The sequence below is a fragment of the Pectinophora gossypiella genome, chromosome 15, assembly GCF_024362695.1.
Source record: "Pectinophora gossypiella chromosome 15, ilPecGoss1.1, whole genome shotgun sequence".
NCBI classification, from domain to species: Eukaryota; Metazoa; Arthropoda; class Insecta; order Lepidoptera; family Gelechiidae; genus Pectinophora; species Pectinophora gossypiella.
This window is the reverse complement of record NC_065418.1, coordinates 9,687,331-9,704,863: the sequence shown is the minus strand read 5'-3', so window position 1 is coordinate 9,704,863 and position 17,533 is coordinate 9,687,331. Positions and strand designations below refer to the sequence as shown.

At 35.8% G+C, this 17,533-nt stretch overlaps 1 protein-coding gene across 1 annotated transcript in view; it reads left to right on the top strand.

Annotated features, from left to right (window-relative positions):
• LOC126373312 (inositol-trisphosphate 3-kinase B) overlaps positions 1–17,533 on the top strand; it is a 154,863-nt gene that overhangs the window by 840 nt on the left and 136,490 nt on the right. The window lies entirely within an intron of this gene.

Genomic DNA, 17,533 nt, shown 5'->3' with positions numbered 1-17,533 from the left:
ACAAGAATAGGTTAGGTTAGATGTGTTTAAATGTGTGTGGATCGACTATTTCACCACTCGTAGACTGTATTAAAGAAAAGCTGATTGTTTTGCCACTTCGCATATAATTCAGTAATAGTAGGTAATTACAAAGGTTACAAACACGCCCGACATTAAGAGATAGATCGATGAATGTAAAATTAATTTAAAAAGTAAATAATTAATATTTTTTATAACCTTTTTTTAAAGGTATTTTTATGTTGCAATTGTCAACAAGATGTCAGAATTTCAATGCCGTATGTAGGTAGGTACACGAAATCATTATTTTTTTCTGAACAGGCGAAGAAACTGCCGTAGGTCATGAGGATGGCCTTATGTGGGTTCAAACCCAATTACCTAGCTGACGATTTCAAAAAGAAAGTTAAGTGTAGAATAATAGCGTAGTTCCAAAACACTGTATTTTTCCTTGATGACTTGGGAATGATCAGCAATCTGCCTTTTTCCTTAATCACACGAGATTATTAGAACAACATTCGTGAAAAAATAATATGTTTCGTGTTGCTTTTCTTTCACTAAATTCCACTTAACATAACATATAAACAGCCTATAGGTATACGTCGCACAGGCTTTTCTTCAATCAACCGGATTGGGTATGTAGCATACTCCACCACGCTGCTTTATTGCGGATTGGTGGAGGTGTTTTACGGCTAATAGCCGGGACCAACGGCTTAACGCGCCCTCCGAAGTACGGAATCATCTTACTTTGAATTCGACTTATGTTATGGTAATAATCGTAGCTCTAAACTATGCGTAGGCATATTTTTTAACAAAACAGCTGAAGATCTATCTGTCTTATCCGTTACATACATTAACATTCCATATTGAATAATTATGCATTCTTGAAATTGTTTTTCTATACATTCACAATAGAGTTCATTATTTAACTACTCAAAAAGTAGGCTCTTTGCTAATTTAATCACCTTACAGAATAACAGTGTATTTACGGTAGACCTTAGATAAAGTAAATATCGTCTTAGAAAGGCTTTATACTTTATAGACAGAGTAGGTAAAGTGGAATTTTGAATGATACGCGACGAGTTTATGCGTGGTTATGCCTTTGTTTCGCCGTGAACGTGTGAAATATGCCACAGATCCGCTTGAATGTCAAACGGTATCTGCAATGGAATTATGCCATAGAATTTATGTTATTGCCATGGGTTACCTTTGAGTACATATAATTTCTGAAAAAATCTATGGAGGTGGCACTAGATGCATTTAGAATCAAGATTAATCAACAGTTTTTGCAGCTGCGGTTACGACAAGTAGGTAATGTTATGGGACATAAAAGCATGTAGGTATAATGCTAAGTATAGTTACAGCATATACGAGTCACCTCGAGTGTATGGTGAATTTTATTTTCCATCGGGGTAAGTAGAGACTATGGAATTCCATTGCTTCAATTCAGACACAATTCTCTTGCTTCCTCCATCTTCATCAATCGTTTCATACACGCACGCCGATTATGTTCATAGTAGATGGTACTGAATCTTTTTTAAGGACATCTCCAATTCGGTTAATGTAAGTGCGTGCTTCTAGGTCTTCCTCTGCCAGCCCTACCACCAACCTTCGCTTTATATACTGCTTTAATATTAGGGTAAAGGAGAACAATGATGCCGGAAAAAAGGACTAGCATGACTTATAGGCGAACAACTCTTTCTCTAGCTCTTTTTCTAGCTCTTTCTATTTTTCTATCTAATTTTGGTATTCATAAAATAAAAAAAACACAAGTTTACGACTATATCCCAATTGGGGTAGTCAAGAGGTACGTCCATCACAAGGTGACAAGTGTCCACACCTCACCGAGCTTTCTGTTAGACCAACGTGATAGGTGATGAGCCGTATCGCCATCTATAATGGTCGAGCCAATTGTGAAAACTACACTCACCTTATTCTTTATCAAGTCCGATGTTACATTGATTTATACTTAGTATTTCAGTATAAAAAAATGTCCCAATTCACAAAACAGAACCTTCAAGGAACGGTTCAGCTCCAATTTCCGTCCGCCACCTTTTTCATACAATAAAAAATCCCCACAAAAAGTGCCAACAATATTTTCCGCCAACTTTCCAATTGATCAATATTAATTGTGTAGTCTATAGATAACCGGCACGTACGGAAGCGATGGAAACTGATTATTTTACGTTAACGCACACGTTTACGTCAACCGAATGGTACATTTTAGTATGCGCGAACTTGCGTGACGTATCGTGCGGAAATCTGCGACGTCCTGACTTAAAAACATCAGCTTCCGACTATATGGCCAATTTAAATGCTAATGAGGGGATATGAACCAAATTGTGGTAAGCAAAAAGTATAATATAGCGTACATTACCGGGAAGTCGTAACTAGAAGTTTCTAAGGTAAACAGTACACGAACGTATATTAAATGGAAAGCGTCTCTGATTTGGTGTTTCAAATGCCGTGTTATATGACATCGTGTGCATTAATTACGTAATATTAAAAGCATAATCGTTTTAAATCTATAACTTGGATAATGACAGTGATATTAATATAACTATTAATTAAATAATGTGATTAGTACACGACAATAAAATGATCGAATCCAGGGGGGTTAAAATGCGACATCGATGCAATTTATTTAAAAAAGCAATATTATTGCTATTTGACATTTGTTTGCATTGCGCATTTACTTTTATATGCGCAAATGTCAAATTGCAATATTGCTTTTTTTGATGAATTGAATGTGGCCTTTTTACCATCCCTGTATAGAAGCAAAAGTTCAAAACAGATGGGATAAAAATCTTATAAAAACAACCAGTTTTATATTTCAAACATAGAAATAGTTACTTATTGGCTTATTGCCAATTACTATATCCCTAAAAAGAGGAGGGATGAAAGGCATACTACGAAGAAAATGATGAGTTTGAGTGTGGATAGCAACTGGGCACCCTCAGGCCTGTTGTCTTAAACTTTGTACTCCCCATTTGTTTGGCCAAGTAGTTAATGTCGTTTGCGGCAAATCTCACTATAATTGTCACCAAAAACTCGCAACAACTCAATTTTGCGGAGACTTGTCAACAATTTTTCATAGAAAGAACTAAATAGTTATACCTAGTATTCCTGCGTTCATCTTACTTCTGGAGAAACGGGTGATCATGAATACTGTTACGTGTCGTGGTATGCTTCCTTTGCAATGAATTATACAGGTTTCTGAGCCATTATTTATGTTAACTTTCCTCTGTCTAGTGGGAGAGTGCGTAACGCACAGCACAATGGCGTATCGAGTCGTGCCCACTTCCTTACGCCAGCCACGGATGATATCTCATAAGAATACAATCGAAGTAGCCGTGGGAAACGGTAGAGGAACAAAGAGAGAAGTGGCTTATAGTTAGTCCATACAATTAGTACAAACATGGCGTATTGATTTAATACAAAGTGATGGTACAAGATAACTTTAATATAAAACTAATCTTCTTCTTCTAATCCTATTATCACCTGTTGGGATTTATGGCTCGAATAACAGATTTCCACTCCTCGCGATCTTTTGCAGTCTCTTTTTTTAGTTTTTAAATATAAAACTAAAATTTAATAAATAAATAAATTAAATATTTTTTTTATTTTCTCTTCACAAAAGTAACATAAATGGAATCTTAACTAGAGTAATGATACTTACTGTAGGTAGTCCCTTTGTGACAGACTGATGTCTATACTAAGTGTGACCCTGTGTGACAGATTGCCAGGCTTCTAACCTCTTACGGAACTCCTAGTTTACCTTTTTTTTAATATTTTTTTACCTTGGAAATATAGAAATGTGAAGCCAAAACAAATATATATATCAAAATTGAGTGGTACACAAAGGAAGTAAATAATATATAGGTATGTAAAGTAGTTGTAAAAAATCCGTATGTGTCTGAGTGTGCGTGTGTGTGTGCGTGTGTATATGTGTAAGTGGTTAATATTTAATATTTTAATATTGCGCTTCACAAACTTGTATTTATATGATTGCTTACTTAAAATACATTTTATGTTACCAAATAACAATTAAAAAAACATAAATACTTTAACTTGTGTTAAGTGTTAAGTTCTTAGTATTGCTTGTCCCCTGACTCGCATACTAGGTAAACTTGTGTGATGAGAGTCAGTAACTGTAATGATTATCACGCTCGTGTCGACTTAACAAGAGTGGATTCAAGTGTCTTTTTTCGATTTAATTTAAACCATATAGAAACTATTCTATTCTATTAATAATAGTGAAGAATCAATCGTAACAATACATAAAAATAACAATACATATTATAATGTATTTAATATATTGCACCTCTTTTTATTCTTCCGCAGTTACTCTCATACTACCTCTGGGTTGGCTGGAAGAGATCTCTCTTAGAGATAAGTCCACCCTTGTAAACGTCCATTTCTTGTTTGTGATGTAGCTAGTTGTTAAGTGCAATAAAGTATATTTAAATCACGCCCCTATCCTTATCAGAGTGGACAGACTAAGTTATCAACAACGTTACAGCCACTCCTGATTGTTTTTGTGAATGCACAGGCACGTTATCTTATGATTTCTTGTTGTTACACTTTAGACCTCCTGGTTACATGTCGTTTCTGTAATAGACCAAAAACATAAATTTTATATTTATGACAACTAATAACCACTGTTTACAAATAATTCGCTAGGCTCAGTGCCTACACTTTTGCTCTTTGATTGTACCTACAACATGTTTCCTGTTTAACATCGTTGTATTTGAAGCCAGACATATTTGTTATCAATTTACTGGCGTGATAGAGGTTGTTACGCCGGAAACTTAATCGCAATAACAAAGGAAAATTTATATTTGACACAAATGGTAAATAAGATAAAAATTTGGTGTACCTTGCTTTGTGGGTAAGTGTATATAAATACACCTGACGGTCGATCGGTAAGGTCGATTTTATATCCGACTACAGCGAAGCAAAAAGGATTATTTATTATTTTTGACCGCTATGTATGTATGCCAATCTGTCCCAAGAACTTGCTTACCACGGCATACGACCACGGCTATCTTCTAAACATCACTACACGGAAGATTTTCAGAGACATAAACCTATTTTCTTGTTTCATACTTTTAAGAGAGCGTGATTTTTTCGTAGTCAAGTTATAGTTTATAAAATTAATACATTTTTATTTTAAAGAACGTCTAGAGCCCTGTGCTGCGGTTTTTCTTGCAGCTTTTTTTTCCCGGCTGTACAGGTTGTGAGAAGCTGCAGTAGTTTTAGACAGATGAGCCGTTCTTTGTGTAAAAAACGACGATTCAAAGTGTAATTATAATTGATAGCTTCTTTCTAATATAATCTTTTTAGACGACGCCCTGAGACGAGATTCGCACTCAATTGAATAACACAAGCCGGTTATCTTAAAACTTATACCGAGTGAGAATACTCAGCGCTCCCCATATGTCTAAAAGTCTTCTCGAGGAAATCCAGATCATACTAATAAAAACTGCATGCAAATCCATTCAGTCATTGTCGAAATTCGCTCTACCACAGAGAGGCCAAAGTTCTTCATATTAAGCAGTTTTTATTCTTCTTCAGTCGTGTGTTGGGATATCAATGTCTGACCTCATCAGCCCTATTGTGAGTTCAAGTAACTCCTCGTAACTTTCTTTCCTCCATGGTAGAAGGCACCGACGTACAAATGTTTTAAAATTTCGTGTCATGTCGTGCGTCACACCGCGTTTAAAAACGGTTAGGCCAATTGGACATCCCGTCTGGCAATTGCCTGGAGATCCCTACCAGTACGAACCGACGGGGCTGGGTTATAAATAAATCTGATATTAAGTACACAGTTAATTCCGTTGAAACAGTTGTTTTAATTGCAAAGCTATGCGTTTTTATCTTCTTCTATCGTGTGAGTTGTGAGGTTGTGCGATTACCAACCCCATCAACCCTGGTGTCAGGATTACTATTGAAGCGCCAAAGGCTCCTGACCTCACGTAACTATTTATTTATTTATTTATTTATTAGGTTTGCCAACAGACAAAAACACTTTTACATGTAACTACTACTGACTTACTTATCATCTTACTTACTTTAGAAATTATTCAGGTTTTACAGATCCGCTTCGATTCAGCTGCATTGTGCGTTTATCTTTGACGCAGTAAAATAAAAAAGCTTCTGCAAAAAAACGAACGTTACAACCGGAACTTCCGCTTAGATAAATGGACTAAGAACAAACACTGTAGAATAAAGACACATGCCTAATAACGTCATCAATAATACTAAGTACACTCGGCCACAAAAAAAAATTCTTATACAAAGCATGGCTATTTGTAAGTAAATATAAAATATATATTATTTCGTATCACGAAGTCTGTGTTTTTTGAGGAGTCTGGGAAATACCAGTGGCGGATTCAGAATATAAATTAATTCTTAAATTATGTTCTTAATTTATAATTCTTACCTATACGATATTTGCGAGCGGGTGAGTTTGATATAAAAGAGTGGTTGCAAGTTGATTTCTTATGATTCGTAATAGCTAAAGTGAGTATGCGTGTTCCATCGTAAGCATCGTTTTCACTTACTATAAAGTGAGACTTGTCAAACGCGAATCTTTTTCTAATAAAAATAATAATCAAAAAACGTATACGAGAATACGGGCGTGGCTTTCTGTTTGTATATCGTCACCTTATATAGTAAACCTTATAGTGCATTTTCGATTGTTGTGAAGAAAATCCTCGCAACACACACGCTGGTTTTCCTCCGGTATAACTTGATGATCATATATATTATATATATAAAGCTATACATACATAAACTCATGCCTATTTCCCATCCGGGTAAGCAGAGACAAAAAAAACTTGATATTTGATAGGGGTAAAAACTTGATACTTAAAAAAAATACCCGGAGTGAAGCTAGCGTGTGCGATATTCTTTATTTAACCCATCTATTTTTAATTAACTCTTTTTCGATAAATTATATTTTTATTCACTTGCGAGGTTTTCACTGTAAGTTACAGTTTTCAAAGTAAATATCTGAATTAGCCCCCGGAGAGTAAGCGATATGATCAGACTTTCCCATAAGATACCATCAACATCGTACAACGGTTTTTTCGAGAGTAGCTATTTCCGTGTCTAGAGAACGATGGATCACGGATCTGGGCGATTAAGGCTAAGAAAAAATGAGGTGTTTTCTTTTAGATAAACATATGACGCGAATGCTCGAGGCCTTTCGTAGTACGCACGGAATGTTTCTCTAAGTTATAATTATATTTATCGGTAAGTTCCATACTTCACATAGGATGTGGTAGAGCATAAGTCATGCCACGCCGTTTTTTATTGGATTGATAAGTCCTACTTCATTTTATTTAAGTATGTTATTTTTGGAACAAAAAGAAAAACGAAACGGGACAATAACTGTGTCGCTTATCAAAAAAGTGCTTTATTTTTTTATACTACTTCTTATTATTTTCTATTTGATTTATTGTAATTTTGAAAAAAAAAAGTAAATAGTGTACCTATTGTTTACAAAATTTTTGAGCCGGAAAGTATTAAGTGTGATTTTATTAATGTGACTTACTTTAAAGTTGCCAGAAAGGGCATTAACTACTTGGCCGGACAATGGGGAGCGCTGAGGGATCTCGCCCGGTTGAAACAAAAACTTCCCTTCCAGGAGGCTCTGCACGGTAACCGCGCCGCCCGCGGTGTGAATTATATCGAGGCCTTCGAACAATAGCCGTTTGACGTCCATCTACGTAGATAGCATTCGTATAGATTATTGGTCGAAGCGCTCAATATAATTCGCGGCGCGCTCAACGCGGTTGTCATGCAGACCCGGCAGGAACGCTTTCGGTATCGCGTCTGTCTGCTTTGAGGCTAAATGACATAAAGGTGAAATTCAAACGACTGAATTATTGTTTGAGAAAAACGAAGACGTTAAAGTATGTAATGGTGTTGCTTTGTTATTTAATATCATTGAGTACAACACGATACGACGTGGTTTATTATTAAGTAAGTTCCGATATGACGTCAATGTAACATCGAGATAAGGTTTTACGACTTCAGGAATTTCACAATGGCATTAGCCGAGCAAACTCATTTCAGAAACACGCTTACTAGGTGCGTCACATTTGATTTTTGTTATTATAGCACTTATCTGCTTAGGGAAACTCACAAAATCATAATATATATTCTATATATAATACTTCACTACATAGCATAAAACAAAGTCGGTTTTTCTGTCCCTATGTACGCTTAAATCTTTAAAACTACGCAACAGATTTTGATGCGGTTTTTTTAATAGATAGAGTGATTCAAGAGGAAGGTTTATACTATATATAATAACATCTATTAAATAGTGGAGAAATACTGTTATTTTTGAGGTTTTTAATATGATGTCGTAAGTAATTTAATTTTTTCCTCAGTATTGCACCCGAGTGAAGCCGGGGCGGTTCACTAGTATATATATACATATTATATAGAATTTCGCATGGAAAGGAGGACCCGATGGTGTAATGGTTAAGTAAAATTTTCTAAAATTCTTAGTTTTTTTTTCTGATGACATACGGTGATAGACATCCTAGCCAATACGATACACTATTTAGAAGTAGGTGTCAAAACAATAAGAATATGAGTTCTAACGTCCAAGGAACATTGCCAAATTTCCTAAAACACAATGGATTTATTAATAATGACTATAGGTTCAATGTCTTTATTTTAAGAATAGCAGTTTTTTTTAATGAAAACTATGCAATACGACTGTGACCTAATGGCTCACTTTTCGCAAAATTAAGTTTCATTGTAAACGATATTTTACGGTTATTTAAGCACTATTCGGACAAAGGCCGTTTACTGCGTAGATTACGTTTTCTCACGGTTTTATGGCCGAATGTTAATCGATATGCGTGTTGCATAACGTAAAAATATAGTAACATTTCGTAATTTAAAATATGGGTAAGATTTCAAAATATTTTCAGTGCGTAATGGTTTCGATTGCTATTATGAAAGGTTGTAAGGAAAATTGCATACATAATGAGATATTTTACAGGCTACGTTCCTGAAAAACAATATCTAGATGGCGTTGTACATATTTCTCTTCGTTTGAAAGAAAGAAAGAAAGAAAGAAACGTTTATTATAAAGGGACACCACAGTAACAAATACAAAACAAATATATAACTATTTTGTTTTTAAGACTAGTTTAAGAAGTTTAGACAGATATATGCATGTTTTCAAGGCCGGTCATAGGATGGGTGACCACAAAAAAAAAACGTTTTCATCTCGAGCTCCTCCGTGCTTCGGAAGGCACGTTAAGCCGTTGGTCCCGGCTGCATTAGCAGTCGTTAATAACCACCAATCCGCACTGGGCCCGCGTGGTGGTTTAAGGCTCGATCTCCCTATCCATCCATAGGGAAGGCCCGTGCCTCAGCAGTGGAGATGTTAATGGGCTGATGATGATGCATGTTTTATCTTTGTTTTTGGATATAAATATGATGACCCTTTTTTATTACAAGCAAGCACAATTACATCTCAAAATCAAATCAAATCATTTATTGTGACACACAGGTACAGTGGGTAGCTGTTACAATAATAATAAGACCACAATTTGGTGAGACGAGAATTTACTTGTTTAATAATCTCCACCTATTATTATTCAGATCAAAATAAAGAGAAGCAACATAGGTAGCAACTTAATTCTATACATACTGTGATCCAAATATCAAGCATTAATTATTTTTATGTATGCTTCTACCACTACATTGTATTTTGGGATAATTATGTACTCGAGTAAAGAGAAAATAGGTAATTATCATATTAAAGCTGTACAACGCCATCTATATTGTTTTTGGAGAAAGACCCTCACTGTCATTGCTTGTACTGGTTGTACCACGAGGCACACAGGATGAAGGAAATATTATTATTTAATATGATTATTTCTCCCTAACAACGACATATTATTATTTAGTTATGTTTTATAAACAAACAGACAATCAGTCAGACAGTCAGTCAGTCTACCTACTCCACTCCAATCTCATCAGTCATCCCGTGATCATGGCACTTGTAACAGTGTCGAAATATCGGGAGTCTCATATCCCCATTTAAACGCAGTAAGAACCCGTTATTATGTGTTTTAATTAAGACAATCAGTCATTATAATGTTTGTTTATTTTTCATTTCCTAGTCATTCATAGAACGCATTATTTAAAAAAATCGTTATGTAAATATTTACGATTCATTGATCTGTTCCTAGGCAAATTCTATTACGAATACAATAATCGAGAACTATTTTACTTTTTGTCCAAAAATATAATAAAACACCTCCTCTATTCCACATTGATCCCACAAGACATTACACATATGAGAATACCCCATGAATATCCACAGGCAGTGTCTGTAAGTACTATGAACCCATAAAGCATGGCTACCAACATTGCAACATAAGTGGCACGGAGAATGGTCCAGTTTCTCAGTGTTGCATGAAGTCTGCGCATGCGTTATGCGGACGTGTCTATACCGTTGTATGCTGCTATAAAGTTTATTATTCTCTTCCTGAGGCGGTTGTGTGTGAAATGGGTACAAGGCAAGAAGATTAAAAAAGAATCTAAATAGGTTCACGTTTGTCTACAATCTCACGATTACATAGTAAACACCTTAGACTATTAAAAAAAAAAAGAATTATCAAAATCGGTTCATAAACGACGAAGTTGGATAACTTAAACAAACATAAAAAAATAAATAAAAAATATACGGTCGAATTGAAGACCTCCTCCTTTTTTGAAGTCGGTAAAAAGGCAGGGAGGGGGCATAAGGAAGGCAGAAGGGATCACTAAGGTGGTATATACTATATACATAAAATCGAGCCTATTTCTAGTCGGGGTAGGCAGAGACCACGAATTTCCACTTACTAATATCCTGGCACCCACTTTCGCTTCTTCCATTCTCATCAAAAACTTCACGCATGCTCGCCGATAATTTAAGGGATGGTAATTATTCTTAAAAAACGCGTCCAACTTGCCGAAGACACTAAATTATATAATTATTTAATTGTATTTTTTTACTAACATAGGTATAATACTTTTGTTACTAACAATTGCTATGGGAAAACACCCGAAATAAATGATTTTTATTTTTTATTTATTTTTATTTATTTAAAAAAGAAAATGAAAAATACCGTTTATGAGCCATGTCAGAAGTCTTACGATATCATATCAAGTATTATAAGGACGTAACAAATACCAAACACACGTACCGTTTTAGGAGGGAATTCTTTCTTTTACGATCAGGCGCTCGTAGAGAATGTGAATGATGCGTTCTCCCATAAACTCAGTTAGTTTATGGTAGAATGCATTGTGGTTGATGAGTCGTGATGCAAGCTGGCGATGTGCGGACCGTTACAGCCTGCGGTTGCAACAATTGCTTGATTTCGCATAACGAATGAACTGTAGTGTGTGGTACAGTGCCTTGCTTCTCAAACGGAGAGCGCCGGTTCGAATAATAAGTTATTTTTTTTAAGTTATTTTTATTTAAGTTATTTTTTTTTAATAATGTGTTATTTTCGAATAATGTGTTATTAATTTGTTTTAAGTGCAGTTTTCACTATACAGTTCGCTCGACCATTATAAACGGCGACACGGCTCACTTATCACGTTGTCCTAACAGAATGCTCGGTGAGGTGTGGGTACGTAGTTCATCTTGCGATGGAATTATATTTTATATACCGGGTGTTTGTGACATCGTAACGAATTCTGAGGGGTATGATTCAAACCACGGTTAATGTCAGTCAAATGGAATTTTCCGTCGCAAAATTCGTGCTTTTTTGTGTCTTGTAAATTAAGCTCTATTCTATATTTTTACGTTAGAAAATTCCACTTCCACTCAGATTAATGAGCCTCCTCAGTATTCGTCACAATGTCACTTACAACTTACTTTTTGTTTGTTTTTTTTTTTCAATTTGCTATCTGCGAGGAACTATAATTGGCTTTCTGTTTTTACCATAAGTTGCTACTAAATTAATTATAGCTGTTGTTTCTCCGAACATTAAATAAATAAATAAATAACTATAACACCCTACGTACTTGTATGGCTACGTACGGGTAGCCATACAAGTACGTAGGGTGTTAGTGACACCATAACGAATACTGAGGGGGATGATTCAGACCAGGATTCAGAGTTGGTATCAAGTGGAATTTCCTGTCGGAAAATTCATGAAAATTTTAGTGTTATTTTAAATTATCTTCTGTTTCATACTTTTCCGACGGGAAATTCCACTTGATATCAACTCAGAAAAGTTTTCGTTACGATGTCACTGCCCTGTATATATATTTAAGCTCAGGTTTACATAAATAAAAAAATCGTAGTAAATCTTATCATTTAAAATCAACAGGGAATTCCCAATGTTAATGTTATGGTCATAAAACCGTGGAAAAACGGTTGCTTTCATAGTTACCGATAATAAGTAACGTCATTGGATTTCATTCCGTGTTTGTAATAAAAATGTAGTATATTTAATTAGTCGGTTGTTATCTGAAGTGGTATCAGGATGGTTATTATGAAAGCGACTACATAGCAGGGTGAGTGCTGATAAGATTGCTAGAGAAATTATATTGCTTTACACGGCACGAAAGGAGTGGAAAAATAACATATTTTTTTGCTTTCTGCCCCAACATAGCTCGCGTGGCCTTCAGTTATCGTCATACAGGCGAATCAGTAAAGCAGTAATAAAGGCCTAACCACGGAATAGACTAAAGAGGATGGAAAGGCCCTAACGCGCACTTTGTATGAGAACCGCTGTCGCCCGTTCAACCCCGCTCTCTTTTACTACTACTCCTGCAAACAGACAACTACGATAGCTCTACTGCTCCTCAAATTCTATAACCACTTTACCGGCAGTGTAGATGTGGCTGCAATTTTATCATTACTTAATTTTCGTATTTTCCGGCTATTATCCGTAAACACCTCCACCAACCCGCAGAGGAGCAGCGTGGTGGAGTATACTCCATACTCTCTCCGGTTGATTGAGGGGAGGCCTGTGCCCAGCAATGGGACGTATATAGGCTGTTCATGTATGTTTCGTAGGATATTGCATACAAAAGTATTTTTTTGATAAATAGCCGATCATACTAAGGTAACTTTCCTGTGATAAGGAGGGATCTCTTTGCATGATAGTCGATACCTATTTGATTTTCGTCCTGCAAGTTATAAATGCACAAGACGACCTTTTAATATAAGTTCTATCGCGGAGCTCCATGCGTCGTAAAGTTTGCGGGACGAGTGGAGTGCAAAGTTGTAGAATGAACTATTTGTCATACTTGTATAACGCGCGTTTCGGTGCTCCAACCTCTTTCTTCTATTCCGTGGCCCTAAAAAAAAAAGCATCCCGTCTTCTTCATCTACGGAAAGAGGTGGAAGAATAACCTCGCCTGGTGTCACAGATCGGAATTAATACAGGGGGGTTAAAACGGCCACATTGAGGCAATTCATCTTAAAAGCATTATTGCTATTTAACATTTGATAAAATACAAATACTTTATTGCACAAACAGGAAAAAACAAAATACAAAACAAAAGAGAAATAGAATTAGTACAATAGGCGGCCTTATTGCTAAGTAGCAATCTCTTCCAGGCAACCTTTAAGTATAGGAGATATTGAATATTAAGTAATATAGCGGGATAGTGCAGCATGGGAATACTTGTGCATATAAAAATAAATACACTTTCGACTACATAAACTACATAATAATAATACACATAATTATAATTGTTATAATAAATAAATATCACTACTTAAACTACTACATATCCTATGGAAGAAAAGGAGTAGATAGATTATGAAGATGAAGAGGAAATAGAGGTAAGGAAATGCGCCTTGACTTGCCGTTTAAAGGACTCCAATGACGAAGCTCTCCTAATGCTTTCAGGCAGAGAATTCCACAAACGGACAGCTTGCACCGTGAAAGACTTGGAGTAGAAAGTTGAGGAATGGGAAGGAATATTTAGAGACAGATTGTTGGATGAACGGAGGTAATAACATTGCGCACTTAGTTTTTTATAGGCGTGATAATGTTAAACTGCAGTATTGCTTTTTATATAAAAATATTATTGGGTCGTGTACTAAGTTCAAGATAAATTATGAAATTCTGATTAAGTACTAAATAAATACAGATCTAAAACTAACGAAAAACATTTTCATTTTTTTAACTTATTTATGAATTTAATTTTATCCCGTTTTCCATGACGTCACAGTGTGCTTTTTCATACAAATTCCATAGTAATTTCGTGTTTCGACGTTTAGTAAAAAGTAAATTATTTGACTAGTTGGAAATTAGCCTATTTCTATCAAATAAAATCAAAACTGTATCTTACTTTTTACAATTGTTTTAATTACAATTAATGCTTAATGGCAAGTTGGCATGCGACGTAGTTTTTGTGTAAATTAGTTTTGACTTTACACGTATTTAGTACAATCTTATTGTCAGTGTAATTGCTAAGAAACTTGACGTGTTTTCCATTTCATGAATAAACATTACTATTTGAACGTGTTCAAACGTAAGATAAGGAAACAAGATAGTGTGTCTCCTTCAGTTTTATCAACATACAATAACTTACGGCTGTAATTTCTGTTGAGGTGGGCAGAGACACTATTTCATAAGCCATCAAAAAATAACAAAGTGCCCACTCTCATCAGTGTGGTGACGATTACCAACCCGTTAATCTGTCACCATACTTATAAAAGAGGTTTGTGGTGACAGTTTTGGTAATAACAGGTTGGTCCCGGTAACGGTCTCCGTGGTCCAGTCGAGCGTTGGGCTTCCGATTCGAAGGATTTGAATCCCGGTGGGGAAATATCACAAAAATCACTTTCTGATCCCTAGTTTGCTTAGGATATTACAGAAGATAAGGTACCGGATTTGCACGAATGAGTTATTAATTTATCTGAAGTGCAGTTTTGACTAACACAGTTGGCTCGACCATTAAAGACGGCGATACGGCTCGCCTGCTATCGCATTGGTAACAGAAAGCTGGGTGAGGCTTAGTTCATCTTGCGATATAATCCTTTTTTTTTGACGTGACTTATTGTAGATTTGCCGCAGATGGCATTAACTACTTGGCCGGACAAATGGGGAGCGCTGAAGGCTCTCACCCGGTACAACGTTTAAGACAACAGGCCTGAGGGTGCCCGCCCAGTTGGGCGCGAACCTCGGCTCAGGGCGTCGTCTGAGAGGAAAAATATTTGAAAGAATTAATCGACCCTAGTGGGTCGATAGCGATAAGCGCTGAATGAGGGAATGCGATATAATCGTATGCTTATGTTTATCACAGGAAATACTAATTGCGTGGCACGGCACTGGATCATCACGACTTCAGTGCAATTAGGGCATGAAAGATAACACGTTATTTTAAACACATCCCTATTTTCGACACTTTAAGGCCACAGGAAAAATCATTCTAACTAATTGAACTATTTCATTGCTTATCTTCATGCACTACAAATTCATTAATTGGCAAGTAAACATAATTGAAAAATATATATAATTAGTTGTGTTGTGTTGAAATTATTTTCGTAATGTTCTCTTTATGACGTCAACGTATTAATATGTATGTAAAATATTAACAGTAGTAAAGTGACTGATTGTTACTAGCATTGATAATTTTTGACGTCATCAGATTTAATGAGCAATTCATATAGAAATCTGCTTCACACACACAAATTAAATGACAATTATTTTCCGTAGTCGTGATAGGTTCTTTCTGCCCTTTTTTCTACCGGAACAATTTCAGAAGCTGAAGAAAGTGCTAGGCTTTTGAGCACTTACAACTAAAACAACATGTTCATCATCAGTTTTACCGTGACCGTTTACCTAATTAAAATTTGACAGATTCGGTTTTTTACAGAAGCGACTGCTTGTCTGACCTTCCAATCATACCTCCGAAACTCATCTCTTCGAACGTAAAATAACATGTTGAATCTTGATTTTCTATCTTATTCTGACGTGGCTGATGTAACGACTACGTACTTACATCAGTAAGTAGTACCTGGACAAATGGCTTAACGTACCTTCCGAAGCACGGTTCATCTTACTTTCGGCCACTCAGACGATCAGCCTGGGTCCTAACCAAACCAGGGCCCACAAAGTGATTTTTGTGATGTCCGAACCTGGGATATCCGGATCGTGAGCCGAACGCTCAACCACTGGACTTCGGAAGCCAATTTTCAATGATAGTTGTAATGTTTCTATATAAAGATAAAGATTGGTGAAGATAATCTATTTATTAAACATGAGGTAAGTATTATAGGTTTCTGCATCTAATGTCCATGTATTACACACCTGTTGCGTCTCATAACTACTTGAAAATAAATTGTAAAGTAGTTATGCTCTCCTGATGTTATTTTAATGATTCCAATATTAATGTTATTATGAATCGTAAAGGATGTAAGCGCAATACATACATTTTTTTACATTTTTGGTTGTTTATGTCCATAGGAAATTACGGAAGGCCTTTTATACGTTTTAGGTATTAGAAATAAAAAGAGGATCATTGCATCGCATGCTTTAGAATTGCGTTTTCCCATAGAAAAGGAATAGTAAATTATTTCGATTTCAATCTAAAATTGTCATTGATTGGAGAGAGCAATTTACATAATTTCGCGTAGTAAGTTGTAGTTTCACGACTTCACGACATGACTTTTAACTTTCTTCGACATTTGTAAGTATGGTGGTTAACATACGATACAACGAATTACAAAAATTGCTCCGCGATGTACCCGTGCATCTACTCTCATATGCACGTTACGGTTTCTAACTCCTATAATGCTTTTGTTAACCGATTATTATACGATTTTGATCTCTGTTCGCTAGCTATAAACATTATAACAAGAAGAAAGTTGCCGATAAAATTTTTGTCGATCAGATAAACTAATCTTGTGATTTGCGGGCGCTCTCAACGAATATTTCATAGTTAATGGCGTTTGGACGCGTAATTTCACATCGTATTTTGTAATTCATGGTTTGAATTATTACTTGTGTTACTTATTTGTTGTGGAAAAGTCAAAGTTGAATGATTGAGAATGTGTTAGGTGTATTTCTGCAGCGTAATGAGGTGTTTAGTTTTATACATGACTAGCTTTCCACATCGGTTATTACGCGCGGCATGTTATTCCACCCCCTTTCCCTTAGCTGGTGATTTCCGGCATAAAAACTATTCTACGTTCCTCCTTAGCTCTCAAACTCGGTGTCGGTCTAAATCGATGCAGCAGTTTCGGCATGAAAATGTAACAAGCAGAAAGACAAGACAGAGTTACTTTTGCATTTATAATGAAGTAGTGTGGATTTTCTTGTGAATTTATGTTATAGGATTTTATAATCATTACACCGCATACCCTTTAAATATCTAAACCCCATCATGTAACTATTGTGTCTGGAAATCTCGGCCTTGGGAGGTTAAAGTAGAATTAGGTGTCCCTATTCAGAACTTGAAGCTTGCTAATATTTATCTGTAGGTACTAAGGACAATAAGAAGGCTTCATTACTCTATATTTCTGTTATTTCCGGAGTTTAAGAAG